The following is a 25,218-nucleotide window of genomic DNA, read 5'->3' as shown; positions in this document are numbered from 1 at the left end:
TGGTTTCCAAAAGGCGCATTTATTATCATGACGCACAATCGGGGGCTCACAAAGAGGAAACAAATGACAATCTGATACACATACAAACACATACAAACAAAACACACGCACACCTTCCATTGAAACATAATGACGCTCCATCATTATCGTGTCAATACAACGCGTTGAAATATCAATAACGTGTAACAATTTAGAGAAAATAACGGACTCGCGGTGACGCGCGGCCCGTTCACCTGATTAATTACTTTGCTGTAATTAATGTTAGTCAAGTATACAGTATAATTACAAGCTTTAGTACCGCTTTTATCAAAATTTAGGTAGACAGATATTCTAGGTGTCGCCCGCGACATCGTCCTTGCGGAATTAAAATATGTAAATACATATGCCAAATCTGCAAAATTCATGCAGCTGTTTCGAAGATACCTTCAAACATTCATCCATCCATCCATTCATCTAATCATTCGCATGTCGCACGCGATAAACTCCGAAACTACTGAACTGTTTCTCATCGAATATTGTAAGCGTCTGAAATTGTTATCTTTTTTAATTCTATTTTTTGTTTTTAATTTATTAGGCTTTCTTTATACTAAAATATCTTACAAAAAACAAGATAACTTTGATTAATATTAACAAATAATTCTCACATAATTTAAAACTATAAGACAAGTTGCGATAACATAATCGAAAAAGTTTTAATTCTACTTAGATTCTACTTGGAGCCGGTTAAGTGGAGCGAACCAAATTTATTGTACCACCTTAGTACCAATCTCGTTGTCGTAAATAAAACGACGAAAGCGTATAGATTAGATTTAAATTAACAATTGAACGTATCTTACGAACCTCCCAACTTCTAATTGTTTTTTATTAGTCCGATTACATTCGACAAATGGGATAGTCCGCGTCAACCTGATATGTTTTGTTAAAAGCAATACATTATTGAAGTGGATACGTAGGCAAAAATATCGATACTTTAAAATACTATATGCTAATGTAGACTTTATCCCATTGTAATACAGTTCAATTCATTTATTTATAGCTTTAAAATAAAAACAAATTTGTTACTGGACAGCACTAACTGTATCGCAATTTGTTAGTTGCATATCGATTCCATTTAATTTAGTAATAAATTATTTAGGAATTTATAATGAAGTTTTATAAATCGATAACAATTTAAAAGCATAATCTTTAAATTATTTAGAAATAAATCGATTTATTAATAAATGTATCGAGTGAGAAATGCAATTCGTTTTAAATAATAATTGATGAAGCTTGAAATAAGATTCTTTGAATGTTTAAAATAACTCCGTTATCTTCTAAAATAGTAAGCGACCGACTTGATTATTTTATGGATTAAATCTTGTTGTTTTCGAATCAAGTACTGTTTTAAAGTTTAGTAATAACATGCATAGATTTCAACAAATTGTTCTAAAAACCTTAATAAGATGGTAATTATGCTCCAGAAGTTAAAACAAGTTTTGTACTTTCAGAAACCTATACTTCAAGAAACTGTTAATTTTACAAGGAAAAGGTCATTCTATTTTTTACACATCTTTATCACCTCCTAATCAACAGGTCCTTAAATTTGTGGGACTCATTTTGTGAAACAAACGAGGGCCTTATCGAGATAAATTCCAACGAAATCGCCATAAAGTAGCGCGGCCCAATCATCGAGGTTCCAGCGCAGGTTACCGCGACCGGAATTATACGACAAATTTCACAGATAAGAATTATATTAGGGCTTTAACAGGGCTGCCTACTATCGGACAACGTAGATCTAACCACTGGTGACAAAAAACAAACAAAATGTGACATTTGTCGATTGAACTTTTCGGTAGTGGACTGAAAAAACGACGTGCACCCTTAATCCTTAACGAACGACGAAAAGTATCAAACTCTGAATAAATGCAAATCCAAAGAGGATAAAGAGAGAGAGAGAGGGGGGGAGAGATAGAAACAGAGTGAATGTATTATAACGAGTATTTTCCTACTTCATCATCATAAAAAATTTGAACAGTTGAAAATTCATAACCATTAATATAACAAGCTTAGATCACAAATTGGATCTAGCAAAGCAAGCGTTAATTTTATTAAATAGCAGTCTATTTTTTCGTGGGTGACTGCACTGCGCAAGGAAGTGTCTAAACGCTTCGTTTAACCTTCGATCTCTGAATGGGAAATTGGCAGCGCCTTCGCCGTGGAACGAGGATATTGATGCAGGAAATATGTCCGTATAATATTATATAATACGATCCCTATAATCAAAGCTTTCCACTCTAATATACCGAGGAGATATTCTGTTACATTTGTTAAGTTTTAGTTAATTTTTAGCGATTCGCAAATTAAAAAAAAAAGTGCGAACCACAAAATATTTTTTATTTTGTCTCTTACTAAAGAAGATATCATAATCTATTCATTTTAATAAAATTTGTGTGTCAATATGTAATTTAAAAAATCATATGTCGTACAAACGATTTCTATTTACGTTGCTGATGATGAAAGAACCATTTTTCCTAGACCGCGTTTGTTCCTAATAATCTCCGTAATGGCTGGGCAAATTTTGACGGGACTTTAGTCAGAAGGTAACTGATAAATATGGACATGTTATATGCTACTTTTTTCCTGCACCAACAAAGACGCGGGCGACCACTAGTTCCTATACTCCTGAGCATCGTAATACCGTGACATTGTACATGAAAACGTTATCAATGTAAGATATTTTGTATTATTATTTCGTTGCGTTCAATGATTGAACGCGCAGCTCTCAGTATTTCCCGTTTATCTTTCTGCTACATAAAATATTATACGATAAATATTCCCTTACACCGCTCACATTCTCTCAAGGTTGTGAAAAACAAAAACCTATTGAATATTTCAGCTGCTCGTTGCGGATAGAATCGAAGCTTGAAGAAGCGTTCTAATGATAAATTCAAATCTCGACTCCCGCGGGAACAAAGCAATCAGACGCCGCATAAAACATCGCCAGCCGGTGCCCGCGAACTTTGTAAAGATGTCAACGGTGAGGGTCATTTGAGGTTTACGCTGTTAATTTGCCGAGTTTTAGTTAATTATTGCTTTTAATTTTTATTTATATAAGATTTCTTTTAATTCACACATTAAAAGATCACAATGGCTAAGAAACGCAGAATTGTAGTCTTCTCCAGAAATAACCTTAAAATGTTGACAATAACACCTTCAATCTTTATTGATAGCAACACTTTCAAGGATATAATTGTATTTGATCAATGTTCAGAAGAGCCTAAACACACAATACTTGAATAACGCAGGTCTAAAAGTAAAGAACCAAACACGCAGACTGCGCTTCAAATCACAAATAGAAGCATGCGCTTGACATAAATATTTTTAAATAAATATTAGACCTTTTCGTGCAATTTGAAGTGTTAGAAGTATACAAAATCATTTTTATTTGAACATCAAACTGTTTTCCAATTTTTAATATTAAGAGTAGCATGAGAAACAAACATTTTATAAACAGGTCAAAGAATTGAGTTTTCTTCTTCTTCTTCAGTCTTGAAGGTTGGCCGCTAACTTGCAATATTTGGTTCTGTCAAGCGCAAGGCGAAACAGTTCCTCCACTGACCTAATCACGTCCACTCCCTAATATTACGAGTTTAGTAGACTAGTCTAGTCGCTACAGTGCCTTTAGGAAAGTTAAAAGATTAATCCAATCTTAAATTTGCCTTTAATAGCATCGTGAAAACTTAATTTAATAAAATATTGGCTATGAAAATTTAATGATGCTAAAATGATATCTCGCTGAAGTGAGGAGCCTGTTATCCTTCAGTTATTAGTTCTCAGCCAATATCGTCTGCTTGGAATTTCAAAAGCGCGTTAGAGGTGATTTATTAAACGTCTGCATAAAGGAAAATCCATTTGCGGAGACAAGAGCACTATCCACAGATTGTGATTATACCAGTTTTATGAGCTTCGACATTTTAACATATAGTAATAACAATAAATTATCTTCTACATTCAACGTGTGCTTATATAATAGAATAGTAGGAAAATTACTTTTACTTTTTTAAGTACAGTTAATATTACTAAAATTAAAATTAATGAACAATTAAACTTTGAAAAAGAAAGAAGAACACTAAATACTTCACAGACAACAGAAGTATACAAATTTCATATTTCTTATTTAGTTTCAGTCTGACTTATTGAAATAACAGATAGATTTTCTCTTGACATCATTATAAATGAACAAAAGGTTCACGTTTCTCGACTAAACAAAACTTTTAGCTATAATTTCTAGACTACATAGGTAATTCCTTCACTTTATCCCTTACGTAGAATAATAACCACAAAGGCTTTGGCCTCCTTTTGATACTTTGTGACGTGATGCTTGAATTTAAGACAATAAGTAAAAAAATCTATCAATTTCTTTTGTGTAATAAACCTTTGTAACAACGTTATTGTTGTTTTAAAAGTAGTTTTCATCTCAAATTACCTCTTATTTGTTAACTTAAATTAAACCTTTGGAAAATAGTAAGTATTTCTAATATATTAAAAATATATAGTTTAGTGAATGCCGCACACAAAGTTTCTAATTTGAATACTTAAGCCGTCTCTTCCCCTTGAAATATACTTGGCGCGTGCCTCAACCAATAACTGTTCCTTGGTATTACACCAATTTAAAAAATAATCTTCCATCTCCAAATGTTTGCTTATATCTTGAGATCCATTAGGCCTTTCTTAACGGACCCGTCGCAATGGCTTTTAAGTCCCGTTAAAGTGTAGGCTGTAGCAATAAATTTTCGCCTGTGTCCGGAGTATACGAAAATCCTGGATGGCTCATGAATTTTTTTCATATCGCACTCTTTGTATTGGTTTAACATAAAGATTAGGGAATGTTCCTCGTAAAGACACTTTTAGGGTAATTCCATGATAAATTTCAAGGATTTTAGGTCTGGCGTCTTCTAGTTATTTTAAGTAAGTATAACAATAAATAGATATCATATATATAACTAAAATACTTTTAAGTATATACAGATAACTAACACGGTACAACTGGTATTAAGCCTAATTATCCAAGCCGAAGAACGACAACCTAGTGATGTACTGGATATAATTTTCCCAACCTTTAAGGAACCTTTAAGGAGCCCTCAGTTATGAATTATTTGAAAGAATTCCATAAAATCTAAACAGGCGATGAAGTTTTCTAATCAGATTTAATTTAGTATTCAAGCAGTCAATCAAAGGAATTGACATTATTCGGTCAAAAGCCAAGCAAATCAAGACGAGCCGGCTCTCATTTCGTTGCTCGCACCAATGTAGCAATACAGTTCACATTACTTACTTCAAAGTGAAATGATGCGATTACCAGCTTTATTATCAGCGGGTTAAAGGTGAAATTATCGTCACGTGTTTACTGAACGGCAAAACAAATACAAATTAGTAAACGACTTGTGACGCGAAGAGAATTGATTAGACAAGACATTTATTAGTTTAGACAGTTCGTCACAGTAATGTGCCGGTTCTTAAAAAAAATGTATTTTGCTTGGATTCTTCGAGAATCAGAAGTGTTTGAGATAATGTTAGTCATGAATATAAAATCAGCACAGTAATGAAATCGGTCAGCAGAGGCTAGACCTGAATATACCACTATCTGAAACCATGAAAGGCAAGAAACGCTTATGTGTAAGCTATATAAATTCATTAGTAAAGGTTCATCTTATACTAAATTTATAAATGCCAATGTTTAGATGTATGGATGGATGGTTGGATGGATATTTGTTTGAAGGTATCTCTAGAACGTCTGTATGGATCTCGGTAAAATTCTGCACATGAACATAGTCTGGAAGAACACATAGGCTACTGATTAAGTTTTTTTAACACCGCTCGGACGGAGTCGCGGGCGACAGCTAGTAATTTCATAGAGTTCCTGAAGGGTTCAGAAAGTAACGTTTTCTATTAGTTGTTAAAGTTATGTCGTTTGCTAAAATAAACGTACAGAAATAACATAACACATATCACTTTCTTAACAAATAACTTCGAAAGCCAAGTGTTTTGATAAATATCACGACTCGGTTGCTGTTTGCACATAATTGACAAGCATCAGGTTCGATGGCCGAAGGGTCAAGCTGCGGGTAAACACTAGTCTCGTGTCATTGCTACCTTACCGTTGTCTTGAATTTAAATTGGTTCGTTTTGACCTAGATATTCTTGGTTGCGGAAGCTTTTTCTTGTCGTAGTTTTACCCTTGTTTGAAACGATTATGTTTAGTAGACATGACTATGAAATGGTTTTAATTGTAGAAGTTTAAATTGTATGCAGAAATTATAGTAATTTTAGTTTAAAATCTACAGCTCATTAAACCTTTTATATTAACTTCACAACTTCGTAAGATAAAAACCGGAAATATATACGAATAACTAGCTGTCGAACGCGACTCTGTCCGCAAGGGGTTACAAGAGACTGTGTTCTTCAAGATTATGCTTTACATCTATACCAAAATTCAGCGAAATCCATGCAGCCGTTCTGGAGATATCTTCTAACAAACATCCATCTATCCAAGGAAACATTCATACATACAAACATTCGCATTTATAATATTAGAAAGATATGGCCAATTGACAATTCATCAATATCCATAAGAATGTTTTAACCTATTTAATAGTAGTTAAAAAAAAATTTGCAATACATTTTGATGAATATAAAGTGCAAACTTTCATCTATTACTATTACTGTTTGTTGGAAATGTATTCGCGTCGCAAACAAATATTAAAGTATTGAATATCGGAATATTTCATGCAAAAAATACATCTCACGGCTCAATTTACATAATGTTCAGGCTCCCGTTGAGGCTTCACATTCAATGGAGGGCCGAAGGACGCTAGATAATGCCTCCTACATTTACACAGGCCCTATATTTTGTCCCTCCAACAGGGTTATCAACTATAACAAAACTAATAAATCAAAAAATAAACAATGAAATTTTCTGGTTATTTCTTTTGACACGAAATGTTTTCATAAAAAATAAATGGCATAGTGGTTTGAAAAACTTATATCTTTTTGTGCATTTTCCATAAAATGTCTTCTTAGTACCGTCTTAGTGTCTTTTCAGTGCAATACTTCAAATTTTTCATGACCCAATTTATTAATTACTAAACGAAGCACTTCAATAACAAATCCATCTCTAATCCGTGGCTTTGTCCTAAAATATTTGTAATTTAAAGTTTAATTGATTCGATATTTAAGGATTAATAGAGTCAGGAAGATATAAACTTTTGACCCAAAAATCAAATATCCTCAATCCCATGGATTTAAATCTAAAATAAAAAACATATAAATTAGATAAAGAACAAAATAAGGTAAGGTTAATTTATATTAGATCCGGAGATTTGACAGCCCTAGCATTGAAGAGATAACGACTAGATTAGTCGATGGTGTAGTGGTTCTTTAATATCGTGGGCTTTGATGTCAGCTTCGAAGAGAAGAGCCTGCTTTGAAGTTGTTGCATCGAGAGCTGAAGGGGACGATAAGGGATAACGTGATATTAGGCATACCAGCTAATTTACCTTGGAAACAATAATCGTTACCTAATGCACTTGAAAACTACGTGAGAATACTTTAAGAGTAAGAGCTTTTGCGATGCTACCGTTATCTATAGGCATCTGCAATTGCAAATACATTGTCTCCCTATAATCAAGGGTATTATGGATTAAAATTAGGGCCTCGACACGGTCTTCTGTGTGGTCGTGGATTGCACCAGACGAGCAGGTGTATTTGCACCTAACATATATTATTGTTGTGGGCTTTACTACTGTTAAAATATAGTCGATAATTTATGGACGGAAGACTAATTCTATCACGCTTATGCCGAAATTAAGTGTAAAGATGTATGGTTAAATTCGTTTACGATGTTAAGTTCTGAAAAGTAAAATTATCAATAAAATGAAACGAAGTTCAGATGCTTTTAACAATCATGATAATTCTATATACGACTTTAGCGGGCAATTCAGAGGTTGGTAATCCGTCCTAACTCGTAAGTGTCGGCTAAAGGAAAATGTACCAACTCAAGTTTTAGCCGCATTAGATGTTACGCAAAATACTCTTATCTCGCTAAAACTAACGGTCAACGTCGACCCTCTTAAATGGCTTCTTATATTCCAGTCTTGTTTTTTCTTCTTAAGAACTCGGAAAAGCTTATTTGAGTTTCCACCGGGGACAGCACTATATCAATTAAGACAATGTTTATGTACTACACTATGTAATGAACTTACTTCGACCTTATGTAATAAAAAGTAAATAGTCTGAATTTGTACTCTATTTATATGTTTTTGGGAGCATTATTCTCTAATAAAGGAAGATTACTCTCAGGTATTTTTTACATCCATAGAACAAAAACGCAGAAGTAGCGTTTTTGCAAGACTTAGTGACATTAAAGATGGAGATGAGGATAGAGTGAGAGCTTTTGGAAATCTAATAATTGTATAGTAAAAATTAAATTTTTAGGACATTCAAAATTTCACAGCTTCGAAATTCCAACCAGTGTAAAGTCACAGAGCTTTTTGTAAGTAAAGCGAAGTACGGCCGGACTTAAAAGCTTATAGGCGTAAAGCCACCAGCTTATTGATTATTCTGTCGGACGAGCCCTGACTCAACAAACTGACTTACAGACTCCTCGCCGCTAACTCAACGGATGTTCAGGATTAAGGAATTTTCACTTACTCCACTTGATAGTGAATATCAAATTTCATTTAAATATAATCTGTATCCAATTTAATTGTAGAATCCTAAACTATTTGTGTTATTTATTAGAGATTACGATTGTTAAGTAATAAAGTTAACGTAATGAAACACCCACTCAAAGAGTAAATTAATGAAAAAATTTTATATAAATATTTCATAACGGAAATTCTTAATTAAAAGATATTTTCGCAATGTTGTAGATAACAAGGTCTGGGAGCGTTTGTTTTTAGGGCTGATATCGTTAAGTTAAAGCGTAAACGAAGCATCGCTCGGTTTTATAGAGCTATAACGCTCGGAAGGGACAATTTGCCAAATCAAAGCAATAAATTGGAAAGCAAAATTACTACAGGATATAGTCTGGTGGGAGACTAAACCGATCTCCGAGCACTATTCAAAATTTAATGGCCTGTGAAGTAATGTATCGCTCTTTTATTTATTGCTTTTCATGTTTTATTGCTAATATTGACTAAACAGAGTTGATGAATTGCCACTTGTCACTTGCGATAATTTGCAAAACCAAAACGCATAACACAATAAAGTGGAGAATCAGGCATTGTGATATGGAGTAGCCTAACATACCAGAAACCTATTGTAGAGAGTTTGTTAAAACTATTCAAGTAGCTTGAGCCTATTCGGGGGGTTAGCCATGAAAGGAAGGAACGGGATTTATTACGATTAAGCTTTCTTACGACCATTATGCTATTAGAAACCACAAAAGTTTAAAGTTAAATATTTTAATAAATACCGATTTAAATTACAGTCATTATTTATTTATAAAATAACCACATTTCTTGTCCATTTTAACAATTTCGAACTTGAATCCAAAGAATCGCAAGACAATAGTGGACGTAAGCCTCACAATGAAGACGCTAACGAGGTAAATAAGACGGCGTTCGCGTAATGAATGCGAAATAGAGAACCGTCTAGGTACTTTGACTTCGGCCAACTATCCGATACAACAAACTAAACAGCTTCACTATTATTTCTCGAGCGGATAAACCCACTTTGAAACAAGATACCATACAAAAGGGTCCCATCAAAATTCGGTGGCCGTTATATCCCTGTTTATCATTTTGCTAAGGAATATTACATTCAATAAGACATGTTGACGCTTCAGAACAAGCTGAAAGAATATTAAATTAAACAAGCTAACGCCCGTGACTTCGTTTGTATAATTTTTAAAAATTTATTCTCTTTCCGATTTTTCTCCCTTCTAGTTATCGTTCTGGGGGTCAAAGGATCACGTCTTTCACAATTGAGTATACCGATGTAAATAAATATAACCACTATTGTGTCACTTACTAATATTATAAATGCGAATGCTTGGATGTATGGATGAATGGATGGATATGTGTGAAAAGATATCTTAAAACGCCTAAACGGGTCTCCTGAATCAATGATGATCGCCTGTAAGAACACATGAGGTATTAATAAAGATTTTTTTTTAATCCAGCGCGAACAGAGTCGTGTGCGACAGCTATTTTCAAATGTTTACTGATGCTCCTACCTCACAATTAGTGTTGTTTGACAAATAGACATAATAATAGTACAGGCATTCATTAAGTACGCGACGAACTACACGCGACTATTACGTCATAGCTTCAATATCATGTTATTGTACACGTATATTAACATACAATAGTAATTACGAAATCAAATAATTCCTATCAGATAATTAACATTCACTTTACTACAATATCTATTTATTGTAATTATTGGTTCGATTTTATAACGAACTAGCGAACACCCCCCGACCCCGTTCAAGCAATATTGGAAAAAAAATGGTAGCCTGTGTGTAATCCAGACTATCTACATCTATGCCAAATATCAGCGGGATCCATGCAGCCGTTCAGCAGATACCATCTCACAAATATCTAAACAACCAAACTTTCGCATTTATAATATTAGTAGATAAGATTTAAGCCAAATTCTATTCGTTCCTAATATTATTTTAATCTGTAATTATATTTTATATTAATATAATTGTTACGTAATACTTTACTCTTTCAATAAACTCATTAATTGTTAGTTAACAAAGATTTCAATTAAGAAATGCGAGCTATTTGTGCAAATAGAAAAAGGCGAAATGAATTATGTCCGCGAAGAAAGGACCAAATAAAATAAAAATAAAGAAACTATATAGCCCGAAAAGGGATCCGGGACTAATGGTCGGCCCATTTAGTCCGGTTTATCCGGACACTCGCGTCCCGCAGTAAATCATCCCGGTGCTGTAGGGGGGTTTGGGGGGGGTGCCTTTTTCCGTCGCCTTCAATTAGACCATTCCTGCTTGTTTCCGTTCTTACCATCCTTCAGATAGAGCCACTTCGCAAATATCTAGTTCGTACAGTTATCCCAGAAATAGAACATCACAAGCACTTACCAAAAGTAAAATAGATAGCAAATAAGTGCCATATTAAGTAAAGTAGAAAAACTTATAGTCAAAGATGCTTTTGAATCGTCTCATTTATAAGCGTGGGTTTCTAAGATCATATCCACGTTTAAAACATGTCTGTGTTGTATCAAAGGCAACGACACGACGCAAGACGATATGTTTTATACAGAAGCTTTTGTCTCAGAAACCAACGGTACGTGATATGGCATTTATGTGTATATGTCCAGACTAAGAAATCAAAGACAAAGTAAAGCGTAAAAGATAACTAAGCCCAGAGATTTCCTTTTGACTTTGGCAGTAATTCCTAGTTTTTATCTAGGGCAACAGAGATAGTAGAATAATATTCAAACCGAACCATTAGGAGGTAACGTAGGTTTTCTTGACTGTATTACAAACCAATTTAATTTCTACAATAGTATAAATTAATTACAAATATATTGACAACAATTAAAAACATAAATTAAACGAATCGATACAAAAGTAACGTCACGTAACATTTCAGAATCGATTACGTAATTACGGTCATTACAAAAAACAATAGCTTTTTAATTTGAAACCGATAAAAAAATTGAACGATGTTTAAGTTTCGGCTGAATTAAATTCACGAATGTGCCTGTATTCATATCACACCCCTACGTTTGGGCAACTCATTACTTTAGACCGCTTTAAACGTTTTATAAATTGCCGATGCGGGATTCGATGTGAAAAAAAACGGTTTTCAAAACACAGGGGGGAATTGACTTTAACATTAAATGGCTAAGCTTGAAGTGTTCAAGAATTTCAGATTTATAATTTTAATTGCCAATTGCTCGTTTACCACAGGGTATTAAAAAAACTATAAAGTTCGTTGTTATTTTATCTTTAACAAAATATATTTTTAGAAATATTAAAAAAAAATATTAAAAAATACTCCAGTATTTTTTTGATGAAAACTAAGTATTATTTGAATAATTTAATGAGAATATAATAAATTTTCATAGCAACAAATGCGGAATAGGCAAGATCACTAATTAAATTCATTATGTAAAAATGTATAAAGGAAATATTAAATACTTCTAAAAACAGAAACATGAAAATGTATAATGAAATGACGGGGGAAAAAATAACTTTATGAAAATTTATGTAAATTTTTTATTTCTTCTTTTGTTTCGAATAATGGTATATGGCTTTTAGGGAAATTTTGATAGACAAAAATGTTTTATTTATATTGAATTTGAGTAAATAATTTTAATCCTACAAACATACAACCAAAAGGGGCAAGCAGAGATCCTAAAAGTTTTATTTCACATTGATTTGTGATAATGAAATGCTCTCTCGTATTAAATAATTTATAAGCCGCGTACTTTATGTATATATCATAAGGTACGAAATTTGTAGTTGCCGAAGTATCTGACTTAAGTAGTCCTTTATTTCTTTCACTAATCGTCGGTTCTGAGACCAACATCCCTGTTTAAAACATAGGTATTTCTATAATGTCAAAGATAAAGATGACGTTATGTTTCATACAGAGACTTTGGTCTCAGAAACCAACGGTAAATCAACACTATGAATTCCCGTAATCCTATAAAACGTCTCTGAGTATGGCAGTTAGAGCTAACAAAAAACCACACTGATGTCAACATTTGCGACAACCAGAACATATTGAATTCGTTACAGTGTTACCTAACAACTTGATGATTGCACACATCGAGCCGTCATTATCATCACATGATATGACACATCACTTTTAAATCCCTTGCAATTTATCTCTTGGGCAAAGAGACATCGTATTCCAGTGTCGTCTTTAATAGTGCTAGACGCCATATGGAAGACAGGCGTGAAGTGGAAGCGTATCCGCATTTAGCCTGATGAGTGTGCATGCCGGACCACGATTTTTTAAAAGGATGGGAAGGAGAAGTAGATTCTTTCTGTGAGTCTCGGAGCGGTCGCGTCACGATTTCGGCGTAGCAGGTAGCTGCTTGCTCGCCGCTAGATTGGATGCTTCTTTTCATGAGAAATGTGAAAAATGGGAATTATGGTCCGTTTACATTGTTACATATTCTGTTTAATTTTAAAATAATAGCTGACGACTGATCTTCATTACTGCATTAATACAATTGTTTGTTTGTATGCACTGTTGTCTGTTGCATATAAATTAATGTAATCCGGGTTTATATCAGTCACACGTTCAGCTAAGTTCATTCAGGTGTATCATTATTCATTCCATAGCCTTACTTATTCTTAATCAAATAAGTACAAAACTTAGTAATAACTTTGAAAAGAATATTGAATTAACATCGTCTAAACATATAACTAATAATATAAATAAAAGAGTCATTGAAATAAAACCTAGATAGCGCTGAAGCTAACAATATCTGAAACTAGTTTGATCAGCAGATTTTATCTTAAAGATGTAAAAAAAGTACTTTGCGTATAGCAAAGATTACTGCAATGAAAAACTCTAATAAAGTAAAACAATTCTTTAAATAAAAAATTGTTAACGTATGCTAAAAAGATCTCTTTAAAGCAAACACCACGGAAGAGTGAAATATATTTAATTACTAAATAATTCTATAAATTTGCAAGTACTATGTACAAGCTGTTGCAAATTTAACTGGATTATTCGAAGTTGCACAAAAGACGTAAAATGCATCGTAAATCTTTCCACTAAACATCGCACCCGAAGAGATTAAACGGTTTACCTCCGGCGCTGTCTGACTACACGGCGGCCGTTAGGCAGATTTAAACTTGCCCTATTATAAATTTCAACTCAACGGAAATTATTTGAAATGAACACGAAATATTTTGGACCCTAAATTAGCATAATCCGAATGAGGGAGTACAAAGGCATCCATGTCCGGTTCAAAACTTTGCCTTAATGTGTTTGCGTTGCTCTCAGTGATTTTTGCTTTAATGATTGTATTAGAGTTTTGTTTGTTGACTTTCCTAACGCCTGCTTTAAACTGGATAATTTAAACTCTTCGTGGAAAGTCAATAATGAAATGCTTAAAACTTTCTGTTGGAATTAAAGCTTTGTTAACAGAAATAATATAACGACTTTGCTATTTTATTCAGATACGAGTGACGATATTAGAAAGATTGAGCCGGAATTTTTCTTTCAAAATCTTGTTCACGAGCATGAGAAAATCCTATTCGATGTATCGCTTATGTTAGAATCTATCACGTCTACAGTGTTACCAACATTATAATATAATTGCTATCATGTTGATAGCAATTACATCGCAATGTTGGTAACACTTCATCTCCATTATCACAGTTAATAATAAACACAGGTTTTCATATTCTTGTAAACAATAATTGATGGCAAATAACAGTTATTATGTTATTACAAGTGCGAGTTAAGAAGTAATGAACAATTTGTTGTCGCTGACCATTTGTAAGATTCGAGTAATAATGCAATAAATTTCAGTGGAAACAGCAAATATGAGTCGATCATAAAATAATACTGGTATACTACAAGTCATTCTTTGTTTATATTCCTGAAGTTTTTAAGGCACAGACTGTAATATTTATAATAGTAATAAATACCGAAGAGCTTCAACCAACATCTTAAGAAGCTCTCACTAAACAGTTGGATTAAGGATCCGACATAAAAGGCAATTTTTCTCGAGACTGCACGCATCGTGAGAAGGTTCCTGTCTCTACAGCCCTGAACACTGGTTTTTTGAGTCATGGGACTCTGCAGCCGGTGGTGCTCTATTTTTTATAATATGAATTATATTTAAAATGAGGAATAAATGAATATATTCATAATAATAATAAAATATTATATAATTTCAATAGTAAAGCTCCGCAGCATTTTGTATATGTATTTTAGTTCGGTCATTTGACGCAGTGCAAATGATCACATCGCACCAATTAATGTTAATTGCATTTAGTGTTGTGCTAATTAAACTATTTCACTATCAAATGTTTACTATTTAAATGAAATCCTACATATCGGTGCGAAATTTTTCAAATAATTTTTGAAATGTTCAGTTTTGGCATGGTATAAAAAAAAGTTGGGAAACACTAGTATAGACGCACTCTTATATATTACTAGCTATCGCGCGCCACTCCGCTTACACAGTATTAAAAACCTAATTAGTAGCGTATGTGTTTTTCCATGCTGTGTTCTACATATGTGCCAAATTTCATATAGATCCATGTAGGCGCTCTGGAGATATCTTCAAACAAACATCCATCTAAACATTCGCATTTCTTAGAGATATTTTATGACAATTTAAAACAATGTAATTTTCATGTAAGCAATGATATTATCACATAAGCTGTCAGTCGTGTAGTCGCGCACATATCTCGTTTCTTTTATTCCCGAGAGATTCCTTTATGCCAATGTCAGACGTACCCTCATCTGTTTGACTGCCAAAGTAAATGTGAAAAGGTGACTTCGATATGAAATTTCTGAGTCGTCTGTTAATATTTAAATACCATATACAAGTTTCTAACATGTAAATATATTTTCTTTATAATATTTATGAATAAAAGAAATGTAGGTTGATTTATATTTAACTTTAACTTTTATTCATCTACGAAAAGGGTTATATCTCACGACATGTTTCATAAAATATATAACTGTTTTCCTTTGATAAGTGGAAATATGTTTTTGTAAACTCTGACGTCATGATTCATAATCATCATCAGCTCACTATACGTCCCCACTGAGGAACTCGGAGCCTACCCTAAGTTAGGGGTAACTAAGCAATCAATCACGCTGGCACAGTGCATTGACTTCACACATATCTTTTGAATTCCTTTGCAAATATGTGTTAGTTGCATCACGATGTTTTCCTTCATCTTAGGAACGTCAGAGAAATGTACATATTGGTACATGGCGGGATTCGAATCCAAGATCTGCAGACTAGAAGTCAAGTGCTTAACCCCTGTACCACCGACGCTCCAATTATAATAATACTAATTAGTTTAATAAGATTAAAAATCAATAGATAGTTAAAGTAATACGTCATTAAGTAAATGTTACATTAATTATAGACGTCAGTTAATTTGATATTCGACAGTCGATAATCTAAGGGGGTAATTATGAAACAAATAACTCAATAAAACACTCACGACGCTCACGCCGCGGCGGTGGCGGCGGCGGCGGCGGCGGCGGCGTCCCGAGACTCGGAGCGCGAAAGATGGATCGACGCATTAATTAAGTTATAAACCACAGACAGTAATTAAACAACATAATTAGATTATTCACAATTGATTTGTTATTGAGAATGAAGAGAGATTTTCTATTATTAGAACAGCTACCGCCAAATGTATATTACATAACTATATATCAAACTAAGTCACCTGTTTCTTAGGGTAGCTTCCGAACCCCTCAGTGTGAACGTATGTAAAGTGAGCAGATGATGATGATATATCCTACAGAAAATTTGTAACGATTTGAGTAAGCATCAGAAAAAATTGTGTTTAAACATGTCATAGTGTCATTTAACTGTAGTTCAAAGATACGGATTAGTTAAGAAACAATCTTATTTCATTCACTCTTCTCTTGAAGTTAACAAAAAAAAAATATAGAAAAAATCTTCATCAATAAACTGATACCACCAATTTATTCTAGTCTTTTGCTGCAGGCGAGTTTCGAGTTAGTCAACGAAGACTAGTCGTATCTCTAACCATGGGTTTCTGACTCCGAAAAACGCTGTATAAAACATAATATCGTCATCTTTGACAACATAGAGATAACAATATCTTTTAAACGGAGATTTTAGACTCAGAAACTCACAATAAATGTCTTGTTAAATATATATGTGAAATGTTATCGTGTAATTCGTGCACACGTCCTGCAAATATCCGTTTGCGTATCATTAATATACTTAGCGGCACTCATTTATAACGTTGTTATGAAAACCTTATCAAATATACTCAAGCTGCATGAATATTAACCAGTCAGCTTATAAACGGCTCATTTCGTGTTTCAAACAACTCTATACAAAGCGATTTATTGTTAGCAAAGTCTATTGGTTAGGTGAACTTTATTGGATACTACCTGTCGCCCGCGACAACGTCCGCGTAAAATAAAAAAAAATAGTTCATGGCTATTATTCGAATTTTTGAACTTCAACGAACATTTAAAAAAAGGATTGGCCAAATTGGTCCAGGTGTTGTTGAGTTAAGCGCTTACCAACACATTTTACGATTCATTTTTATATTATAGATTATAAAAAGTGATTAATCCTGAAGTGTGTGTTTACCATACTTTTTTATGCGTTGTTCTTCAAAATTCAACTGGTTTATAAGAACCTTTCTTCAACTTGTGATACTCCAATTTTATTGTGTCATCGCGCCGTATCTTCCGCCAAGACTTCCAGTGTTCCTCATCCCCAAATAGTCCATAATCCAAAATAGTCTAAATATTAATTTTTCCGTCTTACCCAAAAGTTTAAAAAGGTAATTTAACTTTACATTTTTCAACGTTTATCATAAAATTTCAAGACCGCAAGCAAACAAGAGACCGTCAAATCTCGTTGCGAATCTCACGTGTATTATAAGTGCAAACTTTATTAATATTTGAAGGCGTTGCTCGCTCGCCTCAATCTCCGGGAAAGAAAGGCGCGTGTCTGTGTGTTTTACATTAAAACAACCGAGATATACCGCGACCCCTCGCCTCCAGCTATCAATGAGATTAACGTGACATTGTCGAGGGGTCTTGAAGGAAATATTTCATGCATTTAAACGATGAATAAAAAACCTAATATTATTACAAACAATAAAGGTACATTTAACAAATTACAAATAGACATAGACAAAATTATTGTCGGTAGGGATGAAGATAAGGATAATTAGTTAATGATATAATGAAGGAACAGATAGTTAAAATGCTTAGATGATTGACTAGAATATATTCGATTATTCAAGCTTCGTCACAGTTTTCGGCGACATCGTAAAACGTAACGGACCGAGACATAAATAACGCTCGCCTCGTGTCATGTCTCCGAGAAAGGTGCTTCATAAAGGTCAATTATCTTGCGTGCAGATTAAATTTGATAGACGATATTGAAACATGAAATAAGAGAGCAGGAAAACAGATATTTATAAAAGCTTTCCAATTATGTGATATAAATTCCACCAAATTAAAAAACTAAAGCGACGTTAAATATTTTCTACAAAACAATTAGAAGAGCTTTCCTATGTTGCTTTCCTTACACTATAAAGAGTACTTTTTTTTAAAAGAAGAACGAAAATAAAATGGAATCCAAGGGATGCGACATAAGGCAATTTACTCGGAAACATCGAAAACTATACTGGTCCTTCAAGCCGGATATTGTGCGAGGACACGGTATTTAATCGTCTAATCATACAACTGTTAATTATTTGCTGGAATTTTAAACGTAAACTAATGATAACTATAAGTACATACATAGATAGGTAGGGTAAAAAAACTTCACAAGACTTTTTTTTATTATAACAAAATGAACTAAATATCATAAATGCTTATTATAATTGAGTACTGTACTTGACAAATTCCTTTCCTATAATATTAAATTCTAAACATAACATTTACGTTAGAAAACCGCTCGGGTAACGTGACCTTTGCGAATTAATTACTCTGGATATTATTAGAAATAAACTCAATATCCGATTCAAATATGCCGGAATCAAAGGATCGCTGGACTTGATTTAAACGTTAAAGATTGACACATTAGAAGCTAACATCGTATCAATCTTACTAATATTATAAATGCGAATGGATGGATGGATGTTCGAAGGAAGCATTCAGAGCGGCTGCATGGATATCGCTAAATGGCATAGACGTAGAACATAGTCTGGAAGAACACGTAGGCTACTATTATAATTAGTTTTTTAAATCCGCGCGGACGGAGTCACGGGCGACAGGTAGTATAATACATTCGTAAACGAACGTAAAAGTCCTCTGATGTATGAGTGGGGATAAAGTTATTTAGTCACAAAATTCAGTCATAGTTACTCGAACAATAAAGAAAATATGAAAATTGCCGGAGCCCGAATATTCATGACAGTTACGTCTGGCAATTTAGACGATTAATCTGCCAAGATTACCTTTGAGGAGTTGTACTAATTACGTTTTTATAATAACACGGAATCGACAAGCAAAAACATCTGGCGAACTTTAAGAAATTCGCAAGTGTTTTCATTCAATTATGCTTTTATCGTATTCCCTATTGAAATCTTTTTTAACTATTTGTAACGGCACTTTCTTTTAGAAAAAATTTTGGGGAACTAATTTTGTCTCAAATATAATTTATGTTAACTTGTAAACTATATATTAACTGGAATCTGAATAAAATCACTATGTCATAATATTATGATGAATCAACATATATCTTCGAATTATATTACTCAATGGCTGTGACATATTCATTTATTTTTTAACCTCGACATCATAAAGCTATATAGAACGTGTTAGTTGCAACGCGTTATAACTACATATATAATTAATTGCTCTTGTTAAACGTCATCATAAATATTATGGCTTGTTAACTGAAATGTGTTTTGCAATTTATCATAATGAATTATTACCGGCAGTAGAATCGGCATAGAAAGACAAATAAACAACAAAATAGTACGTTTATCACCAATACTACAAAGTATGGATGGATTGTGTGAAAGAGGATGTGCGTATGGCTGTTACATTGGCGCTAGTAGCGCCCGACTCGCGCTCGACGGTGACGAGCTGCGATCGGAGGTCATCGGGCGCGAGAGGCAAGGCGAAGTTTTTTTTTGAGGAGTGGCCGTTAAATACCGATCGTGGGATAACTTGTTGGATACTATAGGTTTGAAAGAAATTGCTGTTACTAATGTTATAAATATTATTTGTGCTACGAGTAAACCTTGTAACAACTACAGTGTTGTTTTTATTTAACGCATCTGAAACCCATTCGTTAAATGCGTAAGAATGGTCTGAATTCAGATATAACGGCTGATAGAGATGTATGGAATAGAACATACTGTGCCGACCCTCTGTAGGGATAAGGGCAGGTTAATGATGAATAACAGATACATAAAGAGTAAAGATTTGTTTACTTGCTTTGAACAGGCTTCAATAACGAACCGTTTTGAAAAGTTCTTTCACTGTTAGGAAGCTGCTCTATCTCCGAGTGACATAAGCTATATTTATTACTAGATTTTTTTTTAAATTCCATTCGATAAGTTCGCGGGAAACTGCTATCTAAAATAAAAATATTGTGTGACATGTTGTAAATAAAATATGCACTAGATGGCGTTGTTGTCTAAAATGGTGTCTTTTAATGAAACAGAGATGGCGTTAGTTGCTTTTAAATGTGGGATTTAAATTTGCAACATATAACGACGTCTTACTAAAAATTCCCTATAAAGTACTTGTATTTGATATATTAAGATTTTCCTATATTTCAATATGACAATGATTTGCTAGCATCGAATCTGAAACTATTAAGTTTAGAACAGATTTCTGGCATGTAATACAAGGGGCAAATTATTATTGGCTCTGTCTCCCCCAATTAACTGTCATGATTATGTTTTGTCGTTCCTTCGGGCAACATTTGAAAGGTTGCCGGAGTTTGTGCAACGATTAAACTTGTATTAGCTATTGTTTTGTGTTCACTAATGGGAACATTCGCTTTTTACGTGACAAAGTTTTCGGTGATTTGGCCGATTTCGGTTATATCTTGGTTATTTTGGTTAAACAGCGGCACGAATGTTCAACAAGGTTTGTCGTTTGAGTTGTTTTATTCAATGGCTTTAATAGTAATTGTCAAATTCATTGGTGTTGTGTGTTAATTTACTAAAAGCGTTACGGGATTCCAAATACAATTTATTACTTACTATATCTTATTTAGTACTAATTATTGCCCATGTTTCCGACAATTTAAATTAAAAAAAAACTTAATTATTATAGTATTCTACATGTTCTACCAGACTACGTCCTACATCTATTCCAAATTACGGCGAGATTTGTTAGCTGTCTAGGAGATACGTAAAAATATCCATCCATTCATACATCTAAAGCTCCGCTTCTAGTATCAAGTAAGATAGAAATTAAAACACACAATAATACTGACTCTTAAATTAATCTTCTACTAATTAACTAATTTTTTAACATCCACATAAAATATAAAAAAAGGTATAACTCGTACATAAATTGCGTATTAAAAGATTTATCTTATCAAGAACCATTTAGTACGTCTTTTTAGCTACTAAAATAACGCAAACTTATACTTCATACTAGTTAATTAAATTCTTCTATATCTTATAAGATTCGCTAAGTAACTTCTTATTCTATTAACTTCTGAAAGAAAATCTTAACGTGAAACTACGTTAAGGTTTTTCACAGCGTTGCTTTTAACACTTAGATATTATAGTAGATATCGTTTTCATCTTTTGTCTGACAAAGTAAGAGACCCGGATATTCAAAAAAAAAACTTCTTACTATTATTATAAAAGCGAAAGTTGACAATATCTCCAGAATAGCTTTTTTTATATTACAAACGAGCGACCGTTGCCTATAGACATACGCAATTGCATATGCGTTCCCTACCTTTAATCGACGGAGGAGAGGATGCACAGAGAGAAAATATTTTCCCTTTCCATGCATCCTCTCATCCGGAAAGTCCACTTTCACTTCCCATCCTTTCCTTATAAGAAAATCGGTGGGAAGAGAAAGAGGACTAAATTAGGCCTCCGGGACGCACACTTCATCAGACTGTACGCGGAATTGCTTCCACTTGACGCTTGTCTTCTGTTTGATCGTGGTATTTCACAAGGTGAGTCGGGACAATTCGTGCGAAGATGTTATAGGGGGCTCTACCACTGTTGAAGCTGTATGGATCTTGATTTTTTTTTTTTTGGAAATAACTCCTAACATCCATACATCCATCGCATTTGCAATATTAGTAAGATTCTACCAACCATCTAACGACAGAATTAAGTCTAATTATTTTCGAATAGTATCACATTACGAGGTAGATATATCAGTATGAGTGACACTTGAAAAGAATATCGTACAATCCAATGCCACAATGGTCAATTTAGAATTAAATTCTATAAAAACACGAAGGTTCAATTCATAAAGAAATATCGATAATGATCCATGTCGTGACCACAAAATACTTCCTTTACCGTTAATTTGTTATATAAGTTCCAGTTACAGTTTAAAAAAAGAATTTGAATTTGATATTTATAAATCTTTGTTTAATTATGAATAAAATATCAATAAAAAAAAGAATTACTAAATATGTGTAAAATTTAAATAAGTTCATTCATTTTCTATATTAAAATCAATTAAACAAAAATGAAGGCATAAAAATAACATAAAATAGAAATGTGAAATTATTTTTCACATAAAAATAAATATTTCAATTTATAAAAATACATTTTTTAAAAACTTGAAAACATCGTGGCGCCACGCGCCAGGTGTATGTGAAAATAACATAAAATTACAATTTATTATAATATTTTAAAAAACTTTATTGCATTAAAAAAAATATGAAAGAAAAATAAAAAAGAATTATTACATTTGCTTGATAATTCATTTTAATTTTTAAAATCAAATAGACAAAAATGAATGCATTAAAAACAAATAACAAAAATGTTAAATTATTTATTACTTAAAAATAGAAAAGGATTTTTAAATTAAAGTAATTTTATTTCTGGTAAAAACGCCATGGCGCCACGCGCCATGTGCGTGTGAAAATAACATAAAAATAGAATTTAATTTTTTATCTTTATTGAAATATAAAAATATAAACCATATTAAAAAAGAATTACCAAATGTGCTTTAAATTTCATTATTAATTTTCTTTTTTTAAATCATTCTGCAAAATTTAATGGATTAAAAAAACAATTAATAAAAATGTAAAATTATTTTCACTTAAAAATAGATTTTTAAAATAGAAATACATTTTTAAATTAACACAATTTTATTTCTGTTAAAAACGCCAAGGCGCCGCGCGCCAGGTGCGTGTGAAAATATCATAAAATTAGAATTTAAATATAAACCTATTATAAAATAAAAAATGAATTAATTATGTATAAAATTTCTATTTAATTCTTCATTTTCAAAATGAACTAGACAAAAATGAATGGATTAAAAAACAAATAGTAAAAATATAAGACTATTTAATCATAAAGAAGACATATTTTAAATAAAAATTGATTGTTAAAATATTGCAAATTTATTTCTGTTAAAAACGTCAAGACGCCACGCGCCAGGTGCATGCGAAAATAAAGGAAAAATATTCATTTTTAAATGTTATACTATATTTATTATTTAATAATTTAAAATAAAAATATTTCGACAAATATAATAAATATTATACATTTTTAAATATTGTATTTTTATTGAGGTAAACATTTGCAGTAAAACACTTAAGAAGCTGCAACAAATTAGTAAGAACTTACATTTATTTTCCGAGTATCAAAACTCTATTTAGAGTCACTTTTAGTTATCGTTTAACAAACAGACACAGATCACAAGCTCGTACATCCTTTTCCACTAATTGATTTAATTTATGTCGACTTTCGCACTCAAACACTTTAACACTGTTACTTTAGCGTCGACACTTTCAAAACTCTTACATCTTCTATATCATAAAAAAAAATAATTCATCAAATTTAAAAATATACAACAAAATAAATAGAAAAAACAGTCACAAGTTCTTATTACGGGTGAATCGAAATTGTTTTTACGTATTAGCGCAATAACGCGGCGTATTGTGGAGAGCGACGTGGACTTTCGACACGTCTTCAAAGCTCAACGGCCCGAAGGGAACTGAGAACGTCCGATACCTGCAGAGTCACGCACACAGATGCAAACGCACACACCACTATGAGATAATTTAAAGCCCTATCTTCACGTGTCATACAATTTTTGTGATATTTTTTTAATTATTACTAGAAAACCAACAATTACAGTATGAATAGACAAAGCATTATTTAAACTTTAATTTGGTATGTTGTCTTTTGCTAACTGCCTTGAACCCAGTATTAAATCCTATTAATTAAATATTAAGATCGTTGTATTTACCGTGCGTTTCTAAGACCGGAATCGCCGTTTAAAATATATCGTTTGAAATAATATGTTTTACGCGGGTATTTCAGTCTCAGAAACTCACTGTAAATGTTCTAATCCTACGTTTCCCGCACTTTTTTTCTAATCAGTCTCTATACCACTGACTATACAAATAAAGTAAACAATAATTTCAATTTGCGTATGTACAGTACAACCTAAGCGGGACGAGACAAACTGCTGCTTCATTTTTTTATTCTTTTGAAGTCGCGCGGAAACATCGCTTAGAGTTGCTCTTGATTAACTTTTTTTTTTTAATTTAATTAAGTTCCTCTTTGATTTTTACATTTAGTTTCTTTAACACTTGGTTTTAGAACAAAATACTTGATATCACGTGAAAGTAATGAATCTAATATTTTATAGTATAAAATTCTTTTATCGTTGAATTTGTTTTTTTCTTCACCATCTCCCAAACAAATTCAGATTAAGATTTCCGACTAGTTGTTGCCAGCGACTCCGTTCGTATGGTACAAAAATTAGTAGCCTATGTTCTTCCAGCGAGAACCGTTATAAACAAATGCGTAATATATAAATGCGAATGTTTAGATGGATGGATGGATGTTTATTTGAAGGTATCTCCGCAACGGCTCACCTGATTTCGCTGAAATTTGGCATATATGTAGAATACAGTCTGGAAGAACACATAGGCTAATTAGTTTTTTTTTGGACGGAGTCACGGGCGATAGCTTATTATAAAATAAGTTGGCTCACCATCCACGGCAAATACAGCTCGTCATAAACACTATTTGAACACGTCAACAGAATTATAAAGAATAGAACAAATAGAAGAGGCTTGTCTAACTGGAACGCGTTTCCCCAACAGAAAAATATTTGTACAGCCAACGAGTGCTTAAGTGAAGTCAATTTACTTAGCGCTAGCAAAACTTAGCTATGGCCTTGACACGGAATCCATTTGGCCGGGTAATCATGGAGCTTTTTCTACCTGTTATAGGTCAAACATGTACGTCGCACTTACGTTTTTGGTAAATTTCATTTGGAATTCAAAGGAAAGCTAGCTCAACTTATATCTTACTTATATTATAAATGCGAATATTTAGATGGATGGATGGATGGATGGTCGTTT

At 32.9% G+C, this 25,218-nt stretch overlaps 1 protein-coding gene across 1 annotated transcript in view; it reads right to left on the bottom strand.

Moving 5' to 3' along the window:
• Positions 1-23,816, bottom strand: part of LOC106120011 (uncharacterized) — a 132,077-nt gene extending 108,261 nt beyond the window's left edge. The window contains exon 1 of the mRNA XM_013315165.1: positions 23,468-23,816. The gene's annotated coding sequence lies outside the window, so the exon portion shown is untranslated. The remainder of the gene's footprint in view (positions 1-23,467) is intronic.
• Between the last annotated feature and the right edge of the window lie 1,402 nt (positions 23,817-25,218).

The sequence above is a fragment of the Papilio xuthus genome, unplaced genomic scaffold (genome assembly GCF_000836235.2).
Source record: "Papilio xuthus unplaced genomic scaffold, Pxut_1.1 DF826961.1, whole genome shotgun sequence".
NCBI classification, from domain to species: Eukaryota; Metazoa; Arthropoda; class Insecta; order Lepidoptera; family Papilionidae; genus Papilio; species Papilio xuthus.
The sequence above is the reverse complement of the archived record's forward strand: the minus strand, read 5'-3'. Positions and strand labels throughout refer to the sequence as shown.